Source organism: Cucurbita maxima, unplaced genomic scaffold (genome assembly GCF_002738345.1).
Source record: "Cucurbita maxima cultivar Rimu unplaced genomic scaffold, Cmax_1.0 Cma_Scf00152, whole genome shotgun sequence".
NCBI classification, from domain to species: Eukaryota; Viridiplantae; Streptophyta; class Magnoliopsida; order Cucurbitales; family Cucurbitaceae; genus Cucurbita; species Cucurbita maxima.
In genome coordinates, this window is record NW_019272168.1 from 33,286 (window position 1) to 45,411 (window position 12,126).

The 12,126-nt window shown below is 34.6% G+C and overlaps 1 non-coding gene across 1 annotated transcript; it reads left to right on the forward strand.

Annotated features, from left to right (window-relative positions):
• The first annotated feature begins 11,496 nt into the window (after window positions 1-11,496).
• TRNAP-UGG lies at window positions 11,497-11,568 on the forward strand. The gene has a single exon. It is a non-coding gene; the product is annotated as a tRNA-Pro (tRNA).
• The last annotated feature ends 558 nt before the right edge of the window (window positions 11,569-12,126 follow it).

The window sequence follows — 12,126 nt, forward strand, 5'->3', positions numbered from 1 at the left end:
GTATGATTGATGTCTGTTGGTCCATATCAAATATTATCATTATAAGGTCAATGAGGGGAATACACCAATTGTTGGGTAACAAAGTCAACACAAAGAAATTAGAAAAGAAATATGAAAACTTGAGTTGTGAAAGGTGTAAATTGGAAAGAATCTTAGTGCTCGAGGATAATGTAGAGGAACCCTTTTAGTATGTTTGCAATAGCTTAGTCATGCAGCAACAACGTAATGCGTCAAATACTCTTCCTTATGATTAAATACTAATGGTTCGTGAGGTCAGAAGTCTTTCTTTAATGTTAAGGATATTTAGTCCTAAAGTATAACTTACCATATATATCATATTTGATCTTTTATTATAGGATATTTGTGTTCTATCACAGCTCTTTTCATTTATTGTTATTCCCCTATCCTTTATAATTTATTTGATTATTTGAGAACTTCATTTATGTCGGGTGGTTTTAGCAAATACATGAGATTATAATGATGGTGTTAATATAACACATGCAGAAGCAATTTGGATCTTAGGCACTTTTAGAACATCAATTATAGTAAATAACTAGCATGTTCATGAGTATTAAAACTTAATGAGTTTGAATACTAACCTTTTGTAGTTCAAATTCCTTTTTCCTCACAAACCGATTTCGAACCACCACTAGTGTCTTCTCCACTATCCTCCGGCCTTAGAACGGGATTGTGGAATCCGGTGAGTGACTAAACTTGGGAGGGATTTTGTATATATGAAAAGAGTGTTTGTGAGAGGTTTTTTTTCAAGGTTTTTCACCAAGAAGAAGACATTTCATGTTTTATGATCACTCTATTTATAGAGTCATGTTTGCATGTTCATGCAAATTTGAGATCACCAAATTTTGACACTAAAAATTCCACTCAAATGTTTGGGATTACGTGGCAAGCATGCATACTTGAGTTAACCAAATTTTGACACTCAAATTTGTAGGGTTTATTTGGCAAACATGCAAGTTTGGTTAAACAAAATTTTGACACCTCAAAATTCCACTAATATGGATTTTTCCATCAAATGAAGTCAACATTTTGACTTTCTTCATTTTGATTCAACAATCAATTTGAATTATAAATTTCAAATTAAAGTAATATTTAATGATTAATTAAATATTTAATTAATATTTAATATTAATTCAAATGCCAATCTCAATTAATTCCGACACATATTTGATTAAGATACTAAATTTTATTTAAATATCTCAGATTCTTTCTTTTTGTTTAATTCGTAAATAATACAAAAATGCAGTTAAATATATCGTATATATGTAGTGCATTCTCCCTAATTTGAATTCGAACACTTCGAACTCACTCGTCACACTGTTCTATGGTTTAGTCCGATATGAGCTATCAGAGGGACCTAATGGACCTATAGATCATGGACTCCAACGATCCAAGATTAACCTGTTAAACTCATTAACTTTGTTAACCAACAGTCGTTAAGTACTAGGACATTCCACTATAGCCTAGTAGTTGCACTCCCCTCACTATAGATATATTTTTGTCCATTTGATATAACCATGATTAGTAAGTCGATCCTTCACAGGTTGTTCGCAACTAGAGCTGGGTCAATTTACCGTTTTACCCCTGAAGTTACTTCTTGTTTCTTATGTCTCACTGATTCTCTAATGAACAATTGGTTTGTGGTCCAACAAGTAAACTGGATCCCTCTCAGGCCAATGAGAGGGTGGGGCTCCTTATTCAAGACCTGGAGTAAGTAATTAAGGGAACTACCTCTCTTCTATCTCTAAAAGTGGGTAGGTGTGAATTTCATCTTGCACCCCACGTCCTCAGCCATTTACCTAGTCTTACCCCTGAAATGAGAGACCTATTGAGTTGGCGAACTTGAACCACTCTCACCCATGCAAATCTAAGGATAATTCCGAATAAACAAGGAGTTCATGGTTAGCTCAATATTAAGATCGAGTTACTTAGGTCATCGAATGAAAAGAAAATCAGTCTCAACAGTAAACGACATTATAAAGTGAGAGTGATTTTCTTCATGGTTCGATTTTATGCAATACTCATTGCATAGGACGCCCCCACTCACATGTCTTCACATGTACAATTTTAGTGATCGCATTTTTTATATCATATACAAAAGTGGGTCGCATCCATAATGTCCTCAGGATAAGGTACTCAGCCTTATCCTTATACTATAGATCATTTTGACTATATACTTGAACTTGATCAACTCTTATGTCTCTACATATAGTTCAAGTAATCATACTATTTCCAGAGTGTTCTTAGTTTATTGGATTTAGATTAATGATTGTAAAGTTCACTTTATTCAATAACAACCTTTACTGAATAAACAACAATAATAACTTTATTGAAAATAAAATATGCTTTTGTTTACAAACTATGAGTTTTAGGACATAAAACCCAACAAACTCCCACTTGGACTAAAACTCTAGTGGAGTTTTATAACGTTGAGTAAAGAGAAAGACATAAATACAATAAACTAGAGCATCACATACTCATGCCTTTTCTCCCACTTGCCCTAGATTACCTAACTCGTAGTCCTAGACTCACTATGTGCCCTTCATACACTTTAGCCGTGAGGGACTTTGTAAATGGATTAGCAATGTTTTGCTCTGAAGCTATCTATGTGACGATCACATCTCCTCGTTACACAATCTCTCTTATGAGATGATATTTGGGCTCAATATGTTTTTCTCGCTTATGGCTTCTTGGTTCTTTTGAATTTGCAAACCCTTTGCTCGTGATCCTGTTCAATGAACCCCTCTGGTTGAGCCATATAGATACTCTCTTCAAGATTGTCGTTTAGAAAGGATGTCTTAACATCCATTTTCCAAATTTCATAATCATAAAATGTGACAATAGACAAGAGTATTCTAATCGATTTAAGCATAGCAACAGGAGAGAAGGTTTCTTCATAGTTCACCCCCTCTCTTTGGGTATAACCCTTTGCTACTAGTCGAGCTTTAAAGGTCTGTACCTTACCGATTTGGTCTCGTTTCCTCTTATAGATCCACTTGCAACCAATAGGTTTTACCCTATCTGGTTGATCTACAAGTTCCCAGATTGAATTGAAGTACATTGACTCCATTTCAAGATTCATGGCTTTAATCCACTGATCTCTATCTTCATCATTCATTGCTTGTTCATAGATCAATGGATCCTCAATGCCATCATCAGGTATGATGACTTGAGTTTCTGCCAAACCCAAGTAACGATTGGGTTGAGTTATAACCCTCCCACTATGTCGAGGCATTCTCAACTCTTGAGAAGGATGTGATTGACCAGAAGTGTCAGCTCCATCAACAACTCTTATTGAAGGACCAGCTTGATCAACAACTCTTGTTGTTGTATCAGTAGCTTCTTTAGAAATCTCACTTAATACTTGTTCGCTACGAGGTTGATGATTTCTTACGTGATCTTCCTCTAAGAATGTAGCGTTTGTTGATACAAACACTCTATTTAATTGAGGGTCATAAAACAAACCATCTTTCGTCTCTTCGGGGTATCCTACGAATAGACATAATTTTGAACGACGTCCTAATTTCTTGGAATTTTGCACCAACACATGTGCATCCCCAAATTCTGAAGTGACGTAAACTACCTTTACGCCCTTTTCATAACTCATAAGATGTTTCTGAAACACTCTTAGTAGGAATCATGTTCAAAATGCATGTAGAAGTCTCCACTACATATCCCCAAAATGGATCGAGTAATTGAGCGAAACTCATCATAGATCGAACCATGTCTAACAAAGTTCTATTTCTTCTTTCTGATACACCATTTTCTTGAGGCATACCAGGGGCTGAGAGTTGTGACCTTATTCCATGTTCTATCATATAGTCCTAAAATCTTAAGTCCATGTACTCTCCTCCTCGATCTGATCGAAGTGTTTTAATAATTTTACCTAATAGATTCTCAACCTCAGTCTTATACTCTCTGAATTTTTCAAGAGCTTCGAGCTTGTGACGTATTAGATAAAGATAGTCATACCTTGAATAATCCTCAATAAATCTGATGAAGTATTCATACCCTCCTCGTGCTTTGACATTCATTGGACCACAGAGATCTGTATGCACGAGTTCTAAGGTTTCTTTGGCTCTATAATCTTTTTCGAAAAATGATCGTTTAGTCATTTTACCCTCAAGACAAGACTCACATGGAGATAAATAGTTGTCTTCTAACTTATTTGGAAGTCCATTTTTATCCAATCTATCAATCCTATTGAGATTAATGTGGCTAGTCTTAAGTGCCAAAGATAGGTATTAGGAGAAATCTTTTGTCATTTATTTTGAGTTTCATCTTTTTTAAACATCTCGGTATTTAAAATGGCTTTTATTTTGCTCGATTTTAACATATATATAAGTTGTTTTCTAATTTTGCAAAACAAATATGAATACCACTTTTGCAAATGAACAAGAGATAGATATTAGATTTCTTTTCATTTCAGGAACAAAAAGTACATTATCTAATATAATGAATCTATCTCCAAAAAACAACTTTAAATTTCATACTGATCTTGCTGAGACAGCCTTTCCTTTTCCAACCCTAAGTGTTATCTCACCGTCCGCAAGCATTCTCCAGAAGCTAGTTTCCTGGTAAAAAGAACAAATATGATTAGTCGCCCCTGAATCTAGTATCCAAGTTGAGTTTTCATACTCTACTGAACATATTTCTACAACGAGGAAATCATATTTACCTTGTTGTGTCTTTTCGGCTTTATTCTCTTCAATGTATTTTGGGCAGTTTCTCTTCCAGTGCCCGTTTTCGTTGCAATGGAAACATTTTTCTTTATCTGCTTTTTGAACCTTGTGTTTACGGTTAGTAGGAATCTTATTTTTCCCTTTACCCTTCTTCTTCATCAAAACACTTTTAGAAGTTGAAGGTCCACGCTTAATTTCTTAGTACGATCCACGTAGTAATTTTTTGGAGATAGCAATATTTGCTTCTCCTGTTTGTCCCTTGTTCGTTAAGAGGGATTGATAAGTCTGTAGCTCATTGAGAAGAGCAGTCAAGTTATATTCTATTTTTTTTCATTACCACATTTGTGCGGAACTGACTTGACTCTTCTCATCAATGACAACTTCATTTTCTTCTGTCACATTGAAATTGACCATCATGTCTAGGACATATTCTCTAACTGAGGTCACTTATTACATACGACAGTTATAAATGTATTTTATGGCTTCATGTCTAAGGGAGAAGGACGGTTGTCCAAAGATCCCTTTTAGAGATTCCATAACTCTTAGTAATTCTTCGGAAGTGTGACCCGCCATTTTTAGACCTCAGAGATCGGTCCCAACAATGCTATCGAACGATAAAGTCAAAGTTGGGAACGGACCTAAGAAATCCTATCCATTTCTAGAGTTTGTGTTGTTTCGACTCCCATGTTACAACCCTCCAAATGGGTAGTAGCTTTTGGCCAACATGTAGGTGGAACATGGGAATCTCACGGTGCAACCTAGTGGTGGAGACCATAGGAGGTGTTGATATACTTCCTTCTCCCACTTACTATAAACACTTTCTCTATTCACCTTGTTATTGACTCATGCAAATACCTTCCGAATGGAGGACGCTCCCAGGGCAACACAAGGCCGAGCATGAATCTCACAGTGTGAATTTTTCAGAGAGCGTAAAAGGAAAACGATGTATCTCATATATCTTTTTCCTCACACTAAGTATTTTAGACGGTTGGGTATACCTATTACTTCGTTATATTCCGACTAATTAAATATAGCTTAAGTCTAAGTTATTTTTCTAAAACTTATATCACTTAAGCATGCTCATAAAACTGGGCTAACTAAGCTCAAGTACTGGTCCGATCTCCAGGTAGTAGGTGTTTTGTAAACCGTCAACGTAAGTACCTTCAGCCTTAGACAAGATCGTGCCAGATGAGCTTTCTCGTAACTGCAATTTTGTAAGACATCGACCTATTTTAACTATTAAAATTGATTGTGCTCGGTTCTTAACCCTGAGTGAGCATGTACTTAACTTTATTATGATTTTAACGTCTATCTCGTTTTATGACGTTGAAAATAACCTATAACATGCATCTAACATGCTTTATATAACAATTATATAATCATTCATTCCATGCAATAATATAACAATTTATATCCATCACTCATCGAACCCTAAACATGCATACTATAAATTATAATAATTATAACATACTTGGAATGCATGAAACATGCTTAGCCTATGGTGAGATTTTAAATCTATATGACATACTTTGTGCATATACATTTTCTATTTAATTAAAACATACATTCATAATGCATAATTAATTAAACACGCTAAAGTGGATTGGTTTTGGCATTTTAAAACAAGCAATTAACTAAATTATTACATTAATAATTAAGAATAACTTGAACCGCTCCCGAGGATCACGAATTGGGCGACCCAACCCTTAAAAACGTTGAACCAGACCCCAAAGGCAGAAAAACCACCCGAACTGCCTCTTCCATCTTCTTCTTTGGTTTAGCTTGCTATCTCTTCCCTTTTCGATCAATTACAACCTAAAATGGACTCGAATGATTCCATAAAAATTACAGATCTTTCTTCATTCATTAAAGCCCATACACATTAGGCTTATTACAATAATTGTATCAAATAGAAGCATAAAAAAATGCCAAAACCAAAACCATCCACTTTAGGAACCACAAAATTTCATTCAAGAAATGGTACCCACCATGATCAAATTAATGTAAATAAAGTGCCTACAACTTGCTCTGATACCAATTGATGGTGTTAATATAACACATGCGGAAGCAATTTGAATCTTAGGCACTTTTAGAACATCAATTATAGTAAATAACTAGCATGTTCATGAGTATTAAAACTTAATGAGTTTGAATACTAACCTTTTGTAGTTCAAATTCCTTTTTCCTCACGAACCGGTTTCGAGCCACCACTAGTGTCTTCTCCACTATCCTCCGGCCTTAGAACGGAATTGTGGAATCATGTTTGCATATATGAAGGATGTTGTATATATGAAGAGAGTGTTTGTGAGAGGTTTTTCTCAAGGTTTTTCACCAAGAAGAAGACAGTTCATGTTTTATGATCACTCTATTTATAGAGTCATGTTTGCATGTTCATTCAAATTTGAGATCACCAAATTTTGACACTAAAAATTTCACTCAAATATTTGGGATAACGTGGCAAGCATGCATACTTGAGTTAACCAAATTTATTGGATTTAGATTAATGATCGTAAAGTTCACTTTATTCAATAACAATCTTTAATAAATAAACAGCAATAATAACTTTATTGAAAATAAAATATGTTTTTGTTTACCCACTCTGAGTTTTAGGACATAAAACCCAACAATTATAACTTATCATATATATCATATTTGATCTTTTATTATAGGATATTTTTCTTCTATTACAGCTCACCATAGGTATCATGTTTGCCTTTTATTACAGGTTTTTTTCATTTATTGTTATAACCCTATCCTTTATAATTTATTTGATTATTTGAGACCTTCATTTAGGTGTGGTGGTTTCAGCCAATACATGAGAATATAAAACGTAGGGTAATGTGCTTATCAACAATGTGAAGTTAACAAGACAATACTAATAGGTTCTAAAGCACAAAAACATGTGGATAAATGTCAAATATTGAGGCGCATAAAAGATATGGACCAACAACTAATATTGATAGATCCACTACAAGGCATTTGGTCTAGTGTATGATTCTCGCTTCGGGTGCGAGAGGTTCCGAGTTTGATTCTAAAAATGCCTCCAACAATTATATCAAATTGAAGCATGCAATATAATAAGATTTGAAATAGGTTTTTTAAACCTTGAATCAAGAAGTAATTCAAATTGATATTTGGAAAGAAAAAAAAGCTATATTTAATTATAATTTACAAGTGTCTTTATAACATGTTAATTCAAGAGAGCAAACAACAAGAATAAACAAACAAAGGAAATTTGTATATGTATGATTCTCTTCAAATCTTGGAAACTATGAGGATTCCTCTCCTTTCTTGACATCAAGACTTACTTTTTTGGGACTTGGACCATAAACAGTCATCTACTCTTACTCCTACTCCCTTCTATAAGAATCAACATAGCATAATCATTCCATGAAGGCTGAGGTAGTCTTATAAAAGAAGATGAGGGTACCACTTTCTATTGCAGAATTTCTATGTGAATAGAGAATGAACCATATTCTTGGGAGATAAGATAGAGCCTCGAGCCTAACTTCAAAGGCATTACACAAATTGTTCTATGATATTTTTTCTAGGAACTCTTTGTTATGTTGTGCGCTGAAGGTTTAAGGAAAGGGACACAGATTCTCTATTGCACTGATCTCCCAATAGAAGTTTTACCTAGGTCATCAGTCGTCACAATCCTTTTAAGGAAGATGCGCCAAAATAACCAGTGAACAATAACATTTAAAGAAGTTTCAGAGAGCAAGAAGAGGATTGTGATAGAAGTTTCCCTAGGTAAAACTTCTTTAAATGTCTTAGCCAATCATGACCTCATAATGAGGAGTCTCTTGGACAACAATAGCATATGGACAACAAATGTCTTAGCCAATTGTAACGGTTATGATTGCTCAAGGCGTGTCGCCCAAATAACCGATAAACAATAACATTGTCCAAATAACAACCTTGGACAACAAATTTTTTACAAGAATGGCTGAGACATGCAACATGCAACCACAGGCAACACGCCTTGGGCAATCATGACTGTGACATCTGCCCCCACACAGTTTATTGGATAAGGCTGACTTTAGGTCTCTCGATGCGCTTCTAGCTGATCTCATAATGAGGAGTCTCTTCCAACCTACTAGGTGCTGTTGAAAAGTACTTCTCGGTTTGTTGAGTCTTCATGTCTTCTCTGTTCGTGTCTTTCCTACTTTCTTCGCTTAAAACTTTTTCTTAATTGTATGACGTCATATCACCTGCTTTTGCTTGATGTCTTCTTAGTCGAAATAATAACGTTTCAAGTTACTAACGTGGACAACAAGGTTAGTCCGCATCCATAAGAGCAATTAGATTCTATATGATGTCTTCATAATCTTATGGATAACTTTAACTAGTCCATAGTATTTTCACACCAGTCTTTGGTTTTGTTGCTTTGAACTCGAAGTTGATCTAACCTTAACTTATATGAACTCTTTATTTTTCTTGAAATTATTGTGGTTGACGCTTCCGACTGACCCTTCTCTACATCCGTCTAGATGATATTTATGTGTGAACATGTGTTGCTTCAATGGTTTGTTTTTGTCTCCCTTCTTTAGTATCTGACCTTGTTTTTGTCTCTCTTGGTGGGGATAAATCCATTATCTGACCTTGTTTTGCGTCGTGGTGTTAATGTAGTGGCAACAAGGTTTCTATTGAGATTGACGCACTCGAGCTCCCCTTTTCAATTACAACAATAGCAGAAAGCGTAGATTCATCATGGCTATGATTATTTTTCAACTGTTGTATCGACATCATTTTCAACCCTCTTGGTTGATGGATGTTTTTCTAAATGATCGTCGGGTTAGACTCCGTTACTGCTAGACATTTTGCTAGGGGCATGTAAATGACTTTGTGTTTCAGCAGGACGTTCATTCCTGACACGACGTCGAAGTCATCCATTTCAACTATCACTAAACAATTTTCCTAGTCCAAGGCTCTAGCTTGATTAGAGTTCTCATTGTGACTCTTAAGACAGACAAAGCTTCCAATTTGACTGCGTTCATCTTTCCTATATCTTGATGCCAAAGGATGTTAAAATATTTTGCATCGGTCTCCATCATGTTGTGGGTGGCTCTAGAGTTGACAATGGTGTTCCTTACTACTTTGTGCTTTATCCAGACCTCGACATGCATAATATATATATATATTCATTTAACTATAAGACATATGGTCCATGGTAAATTGTAAGTCTTATACTCATTAATATTATAATGGCTACTACCTAAATTATAACCTAAAGTTGATAATTGATGTTCAATTAGCCAACCTTAAATTTGTAATCATTGTGAAGTGATTGAAATTAGAATGGAAGTAGTTTAAACTCCTAGTACCTTAAATGAAGTTGGTCTCTTCTAATAAAACACGAATTTCTCTTTAATATCATTAATACAATTATGCTTCATATTGAACCTACCAAACATGAAACTAAAACTACGTTCAATTTAACTCCATTTTATTGTCATCTTGAATGACGTGCAGGATATACTCTTGGTTTACCTTGATATTTCATATTAGTTAAGTTTTTTGTAAAATCACAATTTGACAATAACAAAGATGAACTTGAGTCTGTTTATTATTTTAAAGAAAATTTCTTTCTCCATCTTATTCCTACTAACTCTTCAACTAAATTCATATTATGCTAAGAAACAAATTTTTTACTCGCAAGAAGTAAAATATGCAACTTTAACTAAAATTTTATCCAAACAAATTTTATTGTCATACAACATAGATGACAATTATAGCCTTCAAACAAAAACTAGAGTAGTTGTGGTGAATGGGATAGAAACTCTAGTGTTAATCCATAATATACAACTACTACCTAAATTATGACCTATAAATTTGAAAACATAAGTCGTAGTTGAAAATTACATAAAACAATCCCCTAAATCCAAGAACTCGTGTCCAATTAGTCAATCCTAAAGATAGCAACTAACATAGAGTAATTGAAGCTCCACATGAAGTAATTTAAAGTTCCAGTTACTTAACTAAATTTCATCTCGTCTTTAATAAAACATGAGTTGCACTTAAGTTCATGAAATATTTGACTCCAACTCTTAATACTATTAATGCAATTATATTTCATATGAGTTTGTCATAAATCAAACTATGTTACATTCAATACAACTTCATTTTCTTGTCATAGGAAGCAAAATAGAAGAATTAAATCAAACAAACTGATGAACTGAGCCGAATAAATCCAACCCAACCCAAACGGATTAGTTTGATTCATTTGTTGGGTTGTAGTTTATTTGAACACTTGCATACTAGACCATCAACTTTTTGTTTTATAGTCCAACAACCGCTCAAGAAAATAGATTTCAAACTTGAGAGAAAAAAATATACTGAGAAGGAGTTAAAAATGTTGCAATTTTTTAGAAAGGGCATTTGGTCTAGTGGTATGATTCTCGCACCTAGTGTATATTCTTCAGAAACCAAAAATTAAGGCAATTAAAACTATAATGATGATGCTCTTTTTTAATATCATTTTATCTTTTCCACTTTCAATAGGCATGCCTACCCAAATCCTAACTTTCGATATTTGCTTTACTTGTGTACTCACGATATGTGTCTCAAATGGAACTATCAAACTAAAACTTACACTATTTTCTTCTCAATAAAGCTTACACTATTTTCTTCTCAATACAGTAATTGTCGCAGACCCTATGTAAATAATTTAACAGCGGTCTAGTCTAAAAGATATAATAATAATGATTATTTCTCATTGATTTCATTAACAAAGAAAATAAATGAAATAATGATGATACATTCCATAAAAAACATAATATATAGCACATACTAAGGGCATTTGGTCTAGTGGTATGATTCTTGCTTTGGGTGCAAGAGGTCTTGAGTTCGATTCTCGGAATGCCCCTTCAAAAGAAAAAAAGCCTCTCCACCGGTTCCTTACCTCACGAATTGTCTCCTCAACCCTTGCAAGTATGAGTGCTATTCAATTACGGCAACATTTGCAACTACCAAAGTGCACTAAACCTAGTAGAGATCTTCGACCTAACGAGAATGGAACTTCAAACCCATTTAATCAATCCCGCTTTGTACCTTGTTTTTGACCGAACCAGTTATACACGCTTTCAGTTTCAAAAGCTTCGCTTGGCTACGGTACTTTATTCAGGATGTACAACAATATAGTCATCTCAACCCTTGTCTTGCTTTTTTGTTCTCGATTGATCGAAAGACGTTCGACAGCTGGGAGGGCCTATCGTGGGGGAACTTTCCTTTTCATGGTAGGCAAATTTAAAGAGGAAGATGCGTATGTCCACGGTGATCAAGGTAGAGCGACTCCTTCTTTAAAAGAAGTTGGTTTTATCGAAACTGTTAAATCCGCTTTCATTAAAGAAAAAATAGAAGCTCTTGGTTTGGCAGATGTCAATTCGTACGGCAATGTGGACTCGACTCAGGATGAGGATTCTGC